This window comes from Chamaea fasciata, unplaced genomic scaffold, assembly GCF_029207755.1.
Source record: "Chamaea fasciata isolate MVZ Bird 193981 ecotype frontalis unplaced genomic scaffold, bChaFas1.0.hap1 SCAF_16, whole genome shotgun sequence".
Classification (NCBI taxonomy): Eukaryota; Metazoa; Chordata; class Aves; order Passeriformes; family Sylviidae; genus Chamaea; species Chamaea fasciata.
Genome location: NW_027094101.1, coordinates 7,912,980 through 7,928,379, shown reverse-complemented (window position 1 = coordinate 7,928,379; position 15,400 = coordinate 7,912,980). Strand labels below are relative to the sequence as shown.

The 15,400-nt window shown below is 42.9% G+C and overlaps 1 protein-coding gene across 4 annotated transcripts in view; it reads left to right on the top strand.

The window, feature by feature from the left end:
* SMURF1 (SMAD specific E3 ubiquitin protein ligase 1) overlaps positions 1-15,400 on the top strand; it is a 45,091-nt gene that overhangs the window by 1,241 nt on the left and 28,450 nt on the right. The window lies entirely within an intron of this gene.

Below are 15,400 nucleotides of genomic sequence, written 5' to 3'. Positions count from 1 at the left end.
CAGGAGGTGACACCCAGAGCTGTGTCTGCCCTGCCTCCGTGTGAGGGTTCATGGGTGGATAAACCAATTTATATTAGATCCTGAAAAGATCTGGATTAAATCTTTTGGAAGCTGCTCCGGTCGATGCTTCTTTAATGAGAACAGATACAGTTCCTGTTTGTTGAGACTGCTGTGTGAATTATTAAAAAATAAGCTCCAGTCCAGTCTTTCAAAGGCAATAAGTGGATGCTTGGAGGTCAGCTGGGCTGGAGAAGCCAGAGAGCTGCTCTGGGTGACCGGGATTGATCCCTGCAGAGGGATCCTCTGTGTGTGGGTGCAGAAAGCGTTGGCAAATAATGAGAAAACGGTGCTGGTGAAACTGCAGTTATAGGTTAACTTGCTCCTGGCACATAACACACTCAGAGGCAGATCATCAAAAAATAAAAATCCTGGTGTTCTTTTAATCCTTTGATTCTGCACTGCCTGTGCTTCAGAAGACCAGAGTTTGTGAGGATAATGTAAATCTGAAAATCCTTTTCTTGGATGGGAGAAGGCTGAAAATATTTTTAGGTTGTACGAATGATGTTTGATCTGAAATGAGTTTTGTGGTGATGTATACCAAATGTCAGCTCAGTCCTTAATGTGGCTTATTTTTATGCAAGTCAGTCAATAAAAATGTGAGTTAAGTAACTTAGGCCATGGTCATAGCCCTTCTGAGCTGGAGGAGATCATTTAAATAACAGAGAGAAGCTGTTGGGTTTAATTTTAAAGGCTGAATGCTGCAGCAAAATGCTTTCTTACTTTGAGCATACACCAGTCTTCTCTCTGAGCTGGGAACGTTTCCTGGAACAGGCTGAAGTTTCAGTTTATTGAGCAACTTGGTAGATTTATTTTTTATTACTCCCCATTTTTGAACTGCACTGAAGAAATCTCCTGCTTGCTCAAACACATCTTCTGTTTTTACAAGCAGGAAACTTGGGTGATGCGACAAAAATTGCTTTATTTAATCAACAAATAAATTGCTCTGGGAGAGGTTTAGGTCTGGAATTGTTGGGCAATGCTGAGTTCTTGGCTTGGCTGGGACTGAGGTGCTGACTTACCTGTTTCAAATAGCTGCAACCAGCCTGGCTGTTGTTTTCTCATCTCCTTGGCTGTTGGGAGATTTGAGCACGTTTAAATGAAGACAGAGGACCTCGTTTGTTATGATTTACTACCTGCATTGTGTTTCCTATGATTAGCCACCACTGAAGTTTTGCAGCCCTGAAAATAGCGGTGTAAATACCACTCAGGATGCCTGTGAGCCTCACTGGGTGAATGGCGAGGGAACAGTGGTTGGATCTCCTGTGATTTTTTTAAAGACATAATTTTTTTCCTCATCTGTTGTAAAGGTATTTGTGTTAGCAGGGTGTTGGGGTTATCTCTGTGAATATATCCAAATGTTCTCAATCCTCTGGTGATTACCAGAAGTGATCTCCCAGCTTATGCAGAATGATATCAGTCCTAGCCTGATGCAAATTGTAATGAAGTAAAATGGCAAATAATGCACCCTGTGCAGAAATACTAAAAACCTCAATGGAACAATTAGTTGCATGACAGGTTAAAATGACTTTGTGGCCTGTGGACCTCAAATATGCTAATCTTCTGTCATAGATGAGTTTCTCCTCTTCTTTCCACTAATGCCTTTACCCCAGCTGGTGATGCAAGAGCCAGAGTTACTCTGGCCTTGTCTCTTGTCCCTTGGAACAGTTCTAGGCAACAAGAAAACTTCCTGTTAAATCTGTGCTCTCTTCCTACCTGTGCTGTCATCAGGGCAGCGCAGCACTGGTGGACTTGCCAGCACAAGGATGGGAAAATGGAGTGATCCTGTGAGCGTGTGTCCCTTCCAAACATGCTCAGGGGCTGCTGGGTCAAGGAGGGACACGATCCACAGGCCACGGGACCTTCATGGAGCACGTGTCCCTTTTTTTACCCTCCTGAAACCTTTGTTTGCTGCTGCTCCCTGGGGAAGTTCCAAAGGGTTCATCATCTCCAAGGCTCACACACGCCTTGCTCACACTTGTATCACCCACAAGCACTGGTGAGAACTGCAGTCTCGTTGCGCTGGGTATGAGAGACACCCTGATCCAGATAGTTTGTAGGCAAAGGTTGTTGCAGATGGAGCTGGGAAGGCCGTAAAGAAATGGCCTGAACATGGAACTTGACCAAAAAAAAAGCTGCAAGTTGGGTTCTGGTTTCATTGGTTCTGGCTTTTTCAGTGGGGTCTCAGCTGAGGTGTTAAAAGCTGGCTGGCTTCTGGGACCATAGTGGAACTGAGGAAAGTTAAACTTTATGGATCACTTCCTATCTGGAGCAGGAAGGGGGAGGATCTCACACGTGTGGTCAGAGGGCCACGTTGAGGACTGAGGGCAAAACAGTTTTTTAGCAGAGAAGCTGGAGTTGGTGTAACAGGAGGATCCAAATTACCTTCTCCAAGCACTTGTCAGTGGTTCAGAGTCCTCAATTCTCCTTGGCAAACCTGGCCTGGGACGGTTTGCTGCTCGTGGTGGCAGTTTTGGAGGGCGGGTGTAGCTGAGAATCCTCCCGGGTGGGAGGGGTGAGAAAGTGCAGTGTCAGAAGCATCAGGGAGGAGTGAGGAAGACAATGATGAAGCAGGTGGTTGCTGTGAGGTGAGAAAGGAGTCAGAGGGGATTTGCTGGTGACTAATTTGATTCCTGTAAGGAAGGTGGTTGTGCTTAGCAGTGGCAAAGAAAGGGGAAGAGGGAATAAGTGACACAGACAAGTATCCTGCACACACTTCCAGCTCAGTGTAGTCAGCCAGTTCAGGGAAGCCCCAGGCCAGTTGGTGGCTGGTAAATGGGTGCGTTTGAGACTTTCTGCAGTTGTAATTTAAGGAATCCATAAAAGAATAGAGTGACTTCAAGTAGAAGATAAAACGCTACGTTGTCATGAGAGCACTATTCACTTAGGATTGTTCCAAAGGCACAGGCTAAAGCGTGTCCCAAATGTCAGGATGTTTTGCTTCCCTTTCATGACTAATGTATCGATCAGAGCAGCAGAGTTAACTGAGTGATCAATAGCAACACTAATATTGGTGACCTGGACACTTTCCTGTCCCGTGTTCAGGGACAATGAATATCTGTGTAATCTCTCAATCAGACACGGTGAATACATCATGGGCTGGCTGTAGTTTTGTGGTTGGGCATCAGGACCGCTGGTTCCAGGTGAAGAGCACTGGGGCAGGAATAGCTGGCTGCTCATCCCAGCCTCCCGGGCTGTTGGTATTTATTATTGTGCCAGCTTTGTGCCACGGGGGACACGGTGGGAAGCAGCAGTTGGGTAGCTCCAAATGTATTTAGTGTGGTAATCTGGGAGTGAGTCGAAACGCGTGTCTCGTTATTTTCTCCTGGTGAGGATTTTCTCTTCCCCCCGTCTGCGGGGAGCGGGGCCGGCCGCGATTGGAGCGCGGGGCGGGGCCGGTGCGGGCCTTGGCCAAAGATCTCCTGTGTGATGCTGAGCGAGGCTCAGAATCTCCTTCTGCCTCCCTTCCCCACTGGCCTTGGGAAGCAGCAGCATTTTCCTGAAGGTGAATTCGTGGCTGTTCAGAGCCCTGTGGATAGGAAGGGCAAAGAGGCTTGGGGCATGTAACTCTGGGGACATTAAAGAAAATAAAATCTTGCTTTCACGGGAGGAAGTGGAGAGCACAGCCTTTGCAGTTGGCCAGCTGACATTTCTGGGCTGCCAGAGCGGGAATCCAAAGAGCAGCCTTTTCCTCTGTGCAGGCTATGGGGAGCAAGTCTCCTTGTTTTGCTTCTCCCAGTAAATCAAAGCTGTGCCAGCACCATTGTCCTGCTGGAAGTAAATTAAATCACCAAAAGGAGTTTGTTTGAATATCCCCCTCAGGCAGGGAAAGTAGAAACAATAACTGCTTTATTCTTGACTTGAAACTTTCTTTTGTCAAATTGAATGTCTTTATATAAAGAAATGCAATTTGGGATCTTGTTGTGCAGTTCATGATTTCTCTTTCATTCCCTACTGCCCACCAGTCTAAGAACAGTTTTCTCATCCATTTCTTGAAACAGCTTTATCACATTTCTGAGATTTTGTAGCATCATCCCTTCTGTTTGTGTTTCAAAATTAATCATCAATTCCAGGGAAATACAAGCAGTGTTGAATTTCTCAGTAAGGAGGTTGCTCTTATACCACAATTTTCTGTGTGCTGGGTAGAGGAACTTTACTGACAGCAGCTCCAAGGCTGCTAAAATTGCCACTGTAAATAAAGATCAGTGAGCCCCCTCACTTGTTCCTGAGCTGGCTGGAGGTTTGCCTGATGGGTCACAGAATGGAGAAGGACATAATGGAAATACCATCCATGTGTGTGGTTTTTGGACGTTTACCTGGATTGCTGCCCACCTTGAAGCCAGTCCAGTTGCCATGCTTTAGAGCTGGATTAATCTGGTTGGATTACTTGCTGCTATTTATGGTTCTTGAGTCAACTCCTTACTGCCGTGTTGGTTTGGGCTATCTGGGGGCAGGCAGCAGGATAGAGCAGATTGGTTTGGATAAGATGTGAATAAATCAGTTGGTTTGGTGTGAAGTTTAGGTATGAACCCAGCAGAGCAATTCATGTAAGACTTGAGTGAGGAGAAAAATTTAAAAAAAAAAAAAAAAAGGCTGGAAGAGATACTGTCTGCCATCTTTTTTCCCTAAGTTCAGAATGGAATCGTTGTTGTTGTTGTTGTTACGTTTCTCTATTATTATTCCTCTGGAATTATTATGAGAAGGACTAAAGTCTGGAATATCACTGAAAGCTTTGATATTTTTCATGGAAGCAGAGGCTGATGTATTCTTCCAGAGTGAAATAAACTGCTGCTGCAAATGGTTTGTTCCTTCCTGTACTGAACGTTGTCAGGACAGAGAGGAGTCAGTGCCATCTTGAGTCTGGAGGTTGACAACCATTGTGATGTGGATCTGCTCGTCTTTTAGGGAATGTCTTCACTGAGGTCTCACTCTGGTCCTCGATGCTTTGCCATCCCAGGGTACTCTGTGAGGACAGCACTTGCAGCTTTTCTCACCTGGATATCACCTGCCATCCTCTGCCATGTCTGTTGGCAAAGCTGCAGTGAAGCCTGCGGGCAGCTGACATGGAGCACTTGTATTATGGCTGCTGGTGAGGAAGCTGCTGCTCTGACATTGTGATGTTTCAGGTGCTTACAAGTGAGTTCCTGCAATGCTGCTGCAGTAACTCAAGATGTTATCTCCTTCCTGGTCTGCTGACCCTCATTGCCAAAAATTTGTCACCTGCCATGGGAAAGCTGGTGGAGGAAAACCTTCAGCTGCTCCAGTGCAAACTCAGCTTCCCTGTGTTAAGTCTGGCTCTAGGATTTAGACTCAGGTGCTGAGCATTGAAAAGCTCAAGTGTGTGCATGTCATGTGTTGGGAGTTTTTGGGAGAGAAGATCAGGAGAGACATTAGTGATTTCTTAAACCATGCAGCAAGTGTGTATATCTCGATTTAAAATTATTTATGTAAGTATTAATGTAATAAAAGAAGAAAACTGCATGTATGTTTGCTAAGTGAGGCAGTAGGTCAATTAGCATTAAGATGCTACATGTTTTTAAACTTTGTTTCACATGTGTTTAAGGGGAAATTCAGTAATTTATGAGAGGGGATCCCTGGGGATATTTTACAGTCTGGGACAGTCATAAAATATAATTGGAGAACATAGCAGAAATGATGGAACCTTTTCTTCCATCATACTCTCTTATGAACTGGCAGCTACATGGTGAATATTTGGGGGTGTAGGGTGATAAATCTGATGATGCTCTAGTTGAATTGGCAGGGTAAGCATCCATGCTGTTTCAGAAAGAATCTCTCCACAGGGCTGTAATAGCTTGATGCCTTCCTCTTCAGTAAGTCATTTTTGTCAAGTTAAAGGCCAAAATTCAAACTGGCTTGTTGTCAAGGACACTAAGCACAGCAGGCAAAAATCCCCAAGGCTACCCAATTCCCAGCATAGATAGATAAAGCTGGCACAGCCTGCTTCACTCTTCCCCTCCCCCGGAAAAATCCTCTTCCCTGGGTTTTTTTTTGGAGGATATGGGCACTATTCCGCATACTAATACAATTTAACAGCAAGTATTTGAATGGAAGGTTTGTTCATCTGTTTGTGGCTAAAACAATCCATTATTGTTTGGGAGTGATGGAGAACTAGTGCACAATCCCTGCAGTGAGCTGGCCGTGTCCAGCTGTGCTCACCTCGGCACAGCTGGAGGGGCTTGTCCTTGGCACAGCAGCTCTGGTGAGCACCAGCCCCGTGCCTTGGCCCTTGTGGGGTGGAGCAGCTCACATGGGTTAAGCTCATAATCCTAAACCCTAAGAAACAATGGAAAATCCTGTGGAATTGGACTTTGTACCAACTTCCCGTTTTACAGCTGGGGTCCTGGTTCCTGGGGCTGTACAGGAGCGAAGAGCAGGGTTAAACCTCACAGTGGACTTCAAGGGTTATTGAGCACTGCACTGCCTCTGGTACTCCGGGAGTGCTGAGTGTCCCTGAGTGTCCTCACTAATGTGCAGTTTTACCCCTGGTTGGTTTTTTTTGGATGGTGGATATTTATTTCCCAACTTGTTATGAGGAAGGTCTGCTGAAGAAAATAAAATTTGTTTCTTTTTCTTTCATTGCTAACCTGCTATTATCCTTCTCTTGCAGTTTTATTCCTTCTCTTGCTAACCAGTAGCAGGAAAAGAAATATTTTTGATTCAATCTTTTTTCCTCAAGTTGATGAGATACTTGTAGATACATTTCATTATTTGGAGTAAAATGGCATTTTTGGATGAGTGAATTAGGAAAAAGAACATTTTCGTTGACCTTTTAATATGTTTACAGTTTTGTCTTCCTTAAATATCTGCCCATTTCCTCTGATAATTAGACTAAAATAAAATGGTTATGTATTTATCAATTTAAAGTTTCCATACCTTGTTTATGTCACAAAATAGCAAATTAAATTTGCATGTGTTAAATTCTGGGCTTCTAATTCATCTCCCTGATGTTTCCAGGACAATATTAAAAACTCCTTTGTATTTTTCTCCTGAAAATAAAGGTTAAAACGCTGAAGATAGTTGCCTTTCTTATTTATACTGGAAAATAATTGATTTATTTTGGCAGCTCCTCACATCAGTCCGGAATTTTTTTTTCTTTTCATGGCCCTGACCTTTCTTCTTCACAGGCCAGATTTGGTCTGTGTTGCACCCCCAAAGCCAAGAGGACATTGCAGCAGCAAATTCAATCCCTGTGGTCAGTGTTTCCACATTCTTTAGTATATGGGGTGTATGACCTGAAAAGTTTATTGGAAAGGAAACATCTTTACAAACACATGTGCTCTGTTTTCCTGAAGAGCAAAAGGAAAAAAAAAGAAAAACAACCTCCAGACCAAAAATGAACTGAGTGTGTGGATTGTACTGTTACTTTAACAGAATTTTTTGACTACACAAGTGCAGAATTTAGAAAAATGAGGAATTTCAATTTGAGTCAGACTTGCTGTGATTGATGCATTTCCCAGGGAATCCTTGTTCTTTGTCCTTGCAGCTGATGTGTTTTGGTTCCTTTCCCATGTGCAGACATTTTTATAAGTGTATGGGAGCTTCACTTTAACTCAGAATTAAAAATCACATTTTACAGGTGCAAGTCTCATTAGCAGATACCTCATTGTACCTCCTTTAATGTTTATGGGAAGAGAATCCATTACATTTGGTAAACTTCGGGTTTGCAGTTGAGTGGGTGAGCATAAGCTACAGGTCTGATGTCAGCCTTTGAAAGAGAAATTGAGTGAATTTTCTGGGCTCTTGAAGTGATACTTACTTCAGTGCTTTATATTCCAAGGAATTCCGAGCAGTGTCTCTCATCTCTCTTTCCTAAAAACATCTGCAGACAGGTAATGGCCACATTAAGTACTGCAGTGGGCATGTTCATATCTCATGTGTCTGTAAATACCCTACTGAGCACATCAGAGAGAGCAGAAATGGCTTAGTGAAAAAAAAAATAATAATGCCTGAAATGCTGTGGCTTTTGGAATTGGCAGGGAATTGCTGTGTATCTAATTTTTCATCTCCCAGCTATCCCTTATGTAAAGCTTTTTTTAATGCTGTGATCGACTGATGCATTTAACCCACCCCTGAAACTGTTTTTAACCAGAGTGGAAATACTTCTGCTGAGGTTCCCCTTGCACAGATGAGTGGTGGAATAAGGTGAGATGAGGTTAAAAGGCAGAAGTGAAGTTAGGGAAGCCAGAAGGTGCCAGGGAGTGGGTCAGCTGTGATATTCAGCCTGGTCCATCAGCCTCTGAATGTTCTGGAGTCAGAGAAGGGCGTCAGTACTGAACTCAGGCTTTAATGACTTTATACAACTTGGTAATTGTGTGATATAACCAAGTCCTGTGATGTAACCACACTCAGATTTAAATCTCTCTATCTTTTCCCAGAGATCCCATCATTCATTCAATAATCCAACATTAAATTTGCCTCTGGAAAAACCCATGGTGTAGGAATAAGTGTCTGGCTCTTTATAAGAGTGACTTCTTAATATTGGGCAATAATTAACTAAAAATAGTATGCTGTGTGTACAGCTAATGTGCCATAACAGGAACACCTACATCTTTTATTCCTTCTTTGCAAGAATTTTAGCAAATTTAGTGTTAATAGACTTCTCTGAAGATGTATTAATGTGTCTGTGCTCATTTATCGAGCCCTAAGTGAGACATCCGGGCAGCCCAACACCAGCCTGCAACCCCTGGACCTGCTGAGGGCAATGGAAACAACTCCAGTAATTGTGCTGTACCAGCCCTAGAAGGAGATCTAGAATGAGACTTTGGCAAACAGAGGAAACATGCAAATAGGTGCTTTTCTGTGTTGTGTTCTTTAGTTTAAAATTCAATACCTCCTTGGAGTTCCAGGTCTGTCTGATAACAGGATAAATAACACTTCAGTATAACCCAGCAGCTTGGCTTGGACCTCCAGTCACAGTCATTTCTTTTATAATTTTTTTTTTATTTGTGCAATCACAGAAGTAATGTGACTTTTTACAAGTAATGTTTTGATAAGCTTCAATAGAAATTAGCAAACCAGCCATCAAATGGGATTTATAAAAAGTTGCTTGGGAAAATGTGTTGTAAGTAGTCTGCAATTCAAGGCATTTCCTTTGCAGGATGCTTATCAAGTCTGCATGTGCTACTTCCAAATTGAACTAGAACGTAGATGAGAGCTATTTTTGATCGAAAGGGAAAAAAAAAAAAAAAAAAAAGAAAATAAAGCCCAGTTGGAAAGTAGTAACAGGTTTTTTTCTCATTGCCTTAGGATGTAAATCCTGCAAGTGTGCAGAGAGAAAACAGACTTTGAAACAGCCGAAGAAAACAGATTTATCTGGGATGTTTGAGATGATGCTGGTAGTGTAAACGTGATTGAAATAGTCATTGTAGGAGTGGTGAGTAAATATACCAGAAGCTTTTGGATAAACTGACTTCTCTTGCTGCTCCTTATGCCAAGTAAAGGCAAAATGTCCTGCTTGTTTGTGGGATGTTCCTTCCCCAGGGAGGCTCTATCAGGGGGAGCAGCCGCTGGTTTTAAGGATTGTCGGGCTCCAGATGCCAATGAGCTCTTCTTTTATGCCCTGGATGTGGTTGCTGGCCTCTTCGGAGCTGTTGGAATTAAGATGTTGCAAGAGAGAGGGGGAAATGATCCAGCAAATATTTCTGTGAGGATTTCTTGTAGATTAATCAGTTTTTTAGCCTCTTGGTGTTTCACAAATCAGCAGTGAAACTGGAAATGTGGAAGCTGTCTACACTTTTCAGGACAAAGTACTGCCTTATTTGACCGTCAGGCTGATGGATAAACTTACAGGACAAGCTTAATCTTTTTTTCCAGACTGAAAAATTACCAGGCTGAAAAGGGATCTCACCTGTCATTCTCCTCTAACTAATTTTTGGCTTTTCATCTGACTTGAGTCAAATTTGATAAAGGCAGAGACATTAAGCATGCCAGGGCTCAAGACTCATGGAGAAGGAGCTTGGGAGAGCAAATCCACCCTCCCGTGGTCAAACAGAGTGGTCCTGGTCCCAGCCTGTGCACAGGAGATGTGGAACAAGCAAGCTAGGAAAGTGAGAGAGGAGCTCTGAGGTAGGAAAGGAAGGGAAATACTTGAATTAAGCCCCACACACTGGTAGGTAAACCAAAATTCATGAACTGCAGTGAGAGTGTTTGGTGGTTTTGTTGGCTTCCCCCCCCCCCCCCGAATTTAACATTCTTTGAGGCAAACACCCAGATGACTTTATCAAGCACCTGTAATAACACTCCTTGTATGTTTGTTTGGATTTAGGGGTTTTGTTTCGCCTTTTCACCCAGCTGAAAGTGTGCCTTAATTCCTCACACAGAGCTTCAGCTGCACCCAGCGAGCACGTCGCTTCCAGCACCAGCCACTGCATCAACCTCCTACTGGCATTTTTTAATTAAAAGAACAGCACTATCACTTCAAATTAGTGCCACATAGCTTATTGGAGTAAGGAGTGAAATGGTGTTTAAAGGTTTTTCTCTCGTGGAAATTTTTTATTAAAATTTGCTCTCTCTTGGGTTTATCAGTGGTTTGTCGTTCTGTGCTTGGACAATATCCGATTCTGAGGTGTGCAAGTCCTCTCAGTGATATGAATGCAAATAAAAGGCTGGCTTTTAATATCTCGACTATTTGATAAACAAGAAGCACCTTCTTCATAAAAACAAAGCAACCGACATTATATTATTTTATGATTCCCACAAAGCAAGTGTCAGCCTGTTTTTCAAGTGCATGCCCTGTGTGGAAAAAGTAGTGAAGAAATATATATTTCTAGGAGCTTCTGCGCCATGAACTGTGAAAAGCTGTTTTTGTAATCCTGTTCAGTGAAATTGTTAGGCTTCCGTTATAGTAAATTACTGTGAGAGCAAGGAACATATCCAGGGGGAGGTAGCCCTAGTGAGAATTTTCCTCATACAGCATTTCATTTTGTCTGGAATATTAGCACTGTTAACCATCCATGCGAAATGTAATGTATTCAATCTATTTAATCAATTTAAAGTGGAAAGCAAACGTCTTAGGCTTTGAGTGAACCAGCTGTCCTCATGTACTGGGTTTTCTAGATATTAAGTTCTGGGCTTTGGATGTGTTAATATAGTAGTTTGGTGAGGAACTTTTTGTTTAAGAGAACTTCCTTCATTTTTTTTTTTTGCAGGATCCTGTGACCGAGTGGTGTCACTTGCGTAAAATCCTGTGTCTGAATATGCATTAAGGTTGTATAGGAAGAGGCATCGTATTTTTTCCTTCAAGCTCCAGTTTATTTATGTAATACCTTTGATCAAGGTATCTCAGAGCAGTAGCGGGATTGTGATTTATTGATGTAATGGACACTGACATTTTGTACAAGGAAATTGGCAAACAGGTGCTGTAGACAGGAGAAGTGATGAATGTATAATATTGAAAAAATTGTGACCAAACATCCTGGTTGGAATAATGCACTAAAACATCTTCACCCAGATCCCGGTCTTTGTGACTGCAGATTCACTTGGGATTTGAAAGAGAGGTTCCTTTAACGAGTAGTTTGCAAGTTGTTAATAAAAATCGCCCATGGGAGGAAGGTCCACATATATTGTTGTTAAGCCACTGTTGAGAAACTGATTTTGCAATGAAAATGTTTATTTGTTTTGAAAGAAAAATCTGTGCTAGAATGCTACGCATGCTCTACTTATCTGTTTTCATTCTAAACTCTATTTTTATTTTGCTCTCTGCAGCCAGTCTGTAACTAAAACATTCCTAGCGTCCTTTGGCTGGAGATTCAGTCAAGGACTTTTTTGTCCTCCTTTCAAGAAGATGATTCCAGTCTTTCTTGAAGCCTCTCCAAAGGAAATTTCCTTCAATAGTGGATAAGGTGACAGTGAGGGAAGTCACTGCTTATGGTCCAAAGGCTTAGTGACATCCTCTTGTTGTCATGTCCTGCCATGCTGAATTGGACAGCAAATGGAAATATTTTAGCATAGCTGCAATGGCACATGATAAGAGTTGGAGCCACTCAGTGATGTTAATTCTGCTTCGTTTCACTCAGCTCACGAGCTGGCTGTTAGCAGAATAATGTGGATAAATGTTTTGTGGGCTCAGAGGAGAGGGGCAGTGTCCATGTCCGTGGGCACAGACCTCCCTCCCCAGCTCCCCATCCAATCGAAGGGTATTTGCCATCACGGATTGGATTTTCTTGCTCAACCAGGGATTGGCTCTGACCAGTGTGTTTGTTTTGTTGTTCATCCCTGGTGACTGTCAGTAGCACTTGGCTGAATAAACAGAGACTATTGATCAAATTTGAAGTCATTAGCTTGGCAGTTTAAATAGATGCTGGCCTATATGATTAGAACAAGGGAGTAACACATAGGCTGATACGGCTTTATTTGGAATAAAAGCCTTCTTTTCACAGAGTCCTGTTTGGTGCCATTCAGCTCCCAGTTTTGTGCCTCCCTTAGGTCATGCAAGAATGAGACATTTCGCTTAAAATACCTAAAGTGAGGAGGGTGGCTTTGCTTGTGTAAGAGAGCGATAACACGGATCTAACAGGGATCCGCTGAACTTTGGTACCAGTTGGAGATCAGGTTTGGAAGAAGGGAGTGCTACCATGAGTTATTGGTTAACCACATCCAGCAAGGGAGGAGTCCTGCTCCAGGCCCCCAGCTCTGAGGCAGCAGCAGTGTTTGATTGTCCATCTTGCTTGCTGCCCAGCTGAGAGACACACAGCTGTGAGATCTGGGTGTTTACACCCAAACACCACGAGTGATTAATTACTTCTGAAGGAAATAGTTTTCTTTTAGTGGCTGCTGTCTTGCCATGTGCCTGACAGCCTTCTCCATCATTTGAACCTTTTGGATGGAGCGTTTTGCTGAGGGAGTTCTGGAGGATGAGCAGTGCTGTGTGAATGCTCCAGCACTAATCTCCTTCTTGCCAGCCCGGTGCTCCTGAGTCACAGAGCTGCGTGTCCCTCGAGAGTGTGCACATTCAGCACCGGGGCACACACGGATTGACCCACATTTCCTGGGGCACAGCAGCAGTCACGTGCAGCTCATTGCCAGGAAATCAGATGAGAACTGATGTAACTCAGTTCATCCAGCGTTTGCATGGCCCGGGCCAAAATGCTTGTAGGATTTACCACTTGTGTGACTAATAGGTGATTAGGTGGATTGGAGGGAGGGTGTCTACGTGCTTCTTGTAGACAAGACTTATCCTGTAGAATTGGCAGCACCAAAAAAAGTCTCTTACACATCATTCTCTCATTGTAGTTTTTAAATGGGACTGGTTATTAAATCAGATTATCTTCCTCTACGTAAAAGCTTTCATACTAATTCCTTGGCAAGTTTGTTACTTAGGGATGTTTTCCCTGCGACAGCTAGACAAATGTCCTGTAGAGGAAGACAATGATTCAGTCCTGGGGTTAATAAAAGAACAAAAGTAGGTGAATGAATGACAAAAAATTTGGCTTCACAGAGCTATTAATACCTCTGTAATTGCAGTCTTTTTTTGGAACAAGCCTCGTTTCTGTCCCATTCTCCTTTGCCTCTGCCACAGCTTCCTTATTCTTGCACATCCGCTTGCAGTCCCCCTCCTTCCCCAGTGCCACCACTGTCACCTCCCCACGTCCCTCCCCGGGTTCAGCAGGGCTGGCACAAGGCCCGGGCTAATAAGCCCAGACAAGCTGATTCCCTGGCAGGTGTCCAGGTGGCTGCTCACCTTTTAGCATCGGTGCCCTCCACAAACACAGGTGTTTGGGGCTGCCTTGGGTTTTTCATTTGTAAACAAGGAGAGTTTGAGCTGAGTGCTCTGAACAAATGAAAAAATAGACATAAAGACAGTGCAGAGCGATTTGTAGCCTCTTGGGTGGATGTTGGAAGAGATTATAATGGGCTGAATAATCACAAAGCATGCTACTGGAGGTTGAAAAAACTTCCAGGAGTTAAAAACAATATTGTAAAACAGCTAATGTACCTGATTCAAAATGAGAAAGGATGCCAAGAATTTAATTTGGGTGAACACAATTTTTCTTTTCTCTTCCTGTTTTTAAACTTTACGCCTTTATTTTAGCTTTTGTATAGGAAATTAAAGTAATTGTTCCATTTTGTAGCTTGACACTTAATCAGCCTGAATTATTTTTAAAAAATTTACCTGGATGGTCAAGGTGTCATTTTTCTCATTTTTTTGCACACGCCTCTTGAATCATCTGGAGTCTGATGGATATAATTTGAATATGGAATGGTAATGAAGACAAAAATAGATGTGTGCAAGAGCTGGTAACAAGGAAACCATCAAGAAGAGAAATCAGTGGAATGTTTAATTCCATCTAGTGTGGGCAGTTTTCCCTCTAAGACACTAAAAGCATTTATACCTCAGCACTAAGATCCAAGTTAGGATCAAGACTTCATTTATTATGGGCCATTAGGCTGTGCCACTTCTTTCCAGCACCAACTCCATCTTGATGATCCATATGTTTGTTATCCTCAGGTTGATAATGACAGCCCAGGGAGCTCTGGGAAGAAAGTACTTGGGAATGAATTCTAGCTGGTTCAGTTTTTGGCTGGCCACTCTCTAAGTAGCCTAGAACAAAATGAACTCATGGCTCTGGGTTTTTGTGCCCCCTTAACTCCTCGCTGTATGTGGACTTTCACTGCCCTGATTTTTAAGTCAGCACTTGCTCTGGGTCAGTTCAGAAAGAGCTGCTCCATCTCATGTGTTTGTTACCATCCTGACCGCAGAGCAAAGAGCAGGTCTGAGACTAGGAAGGCAGAAGCTGTAAGAGCATGAAGAAGTTTCTTTGGCAGCAAGGCCCGTGGCTTTGAAAAGCTTTACATGACAAGACTTGAGGCTTTTTATGTTTCTATCCAAACATGCCAAAAAAGCACTCGGCATACCTCAGTTAAAATCCCAGCATGGAAAACAGCGAGATGTGCTGGAAATCAGGAAAGTTTCTGAGGCATTTGTTAACCTGAGGTATGTGGTGGTAAAGCTGTGATACAGTGCTGATGCCTTACTTGAAAGAAAGAAAGAATGCTTTTCATTTACTTGCAAAAAAATTTGGGGTGTTGACTGTACCTCTTGAAAAGTCATCCAGTACCTGCTGGAATTTGTCCTGCTAGCAGTTTACTGCAGTTAGTAGTACCAGAAGAGGTGCTTTTGGTACACTTTATTCTTTGCAATAAGTTTTGAGCTACTGCTTGTTACAAGATTTCCAGTTATTAAAGAAATGGAAAATGAGTCTGGGTTATACTGAAAAAATTAGGCCCAGTGCAGTGTTTGGAGGTTTCTTCTTTCTGTGTACGTAGTCGCCTATAGGCCAAATTTTCCTGTGGAATTTCTGCATTGAAAGTTCTTCATTCAGTG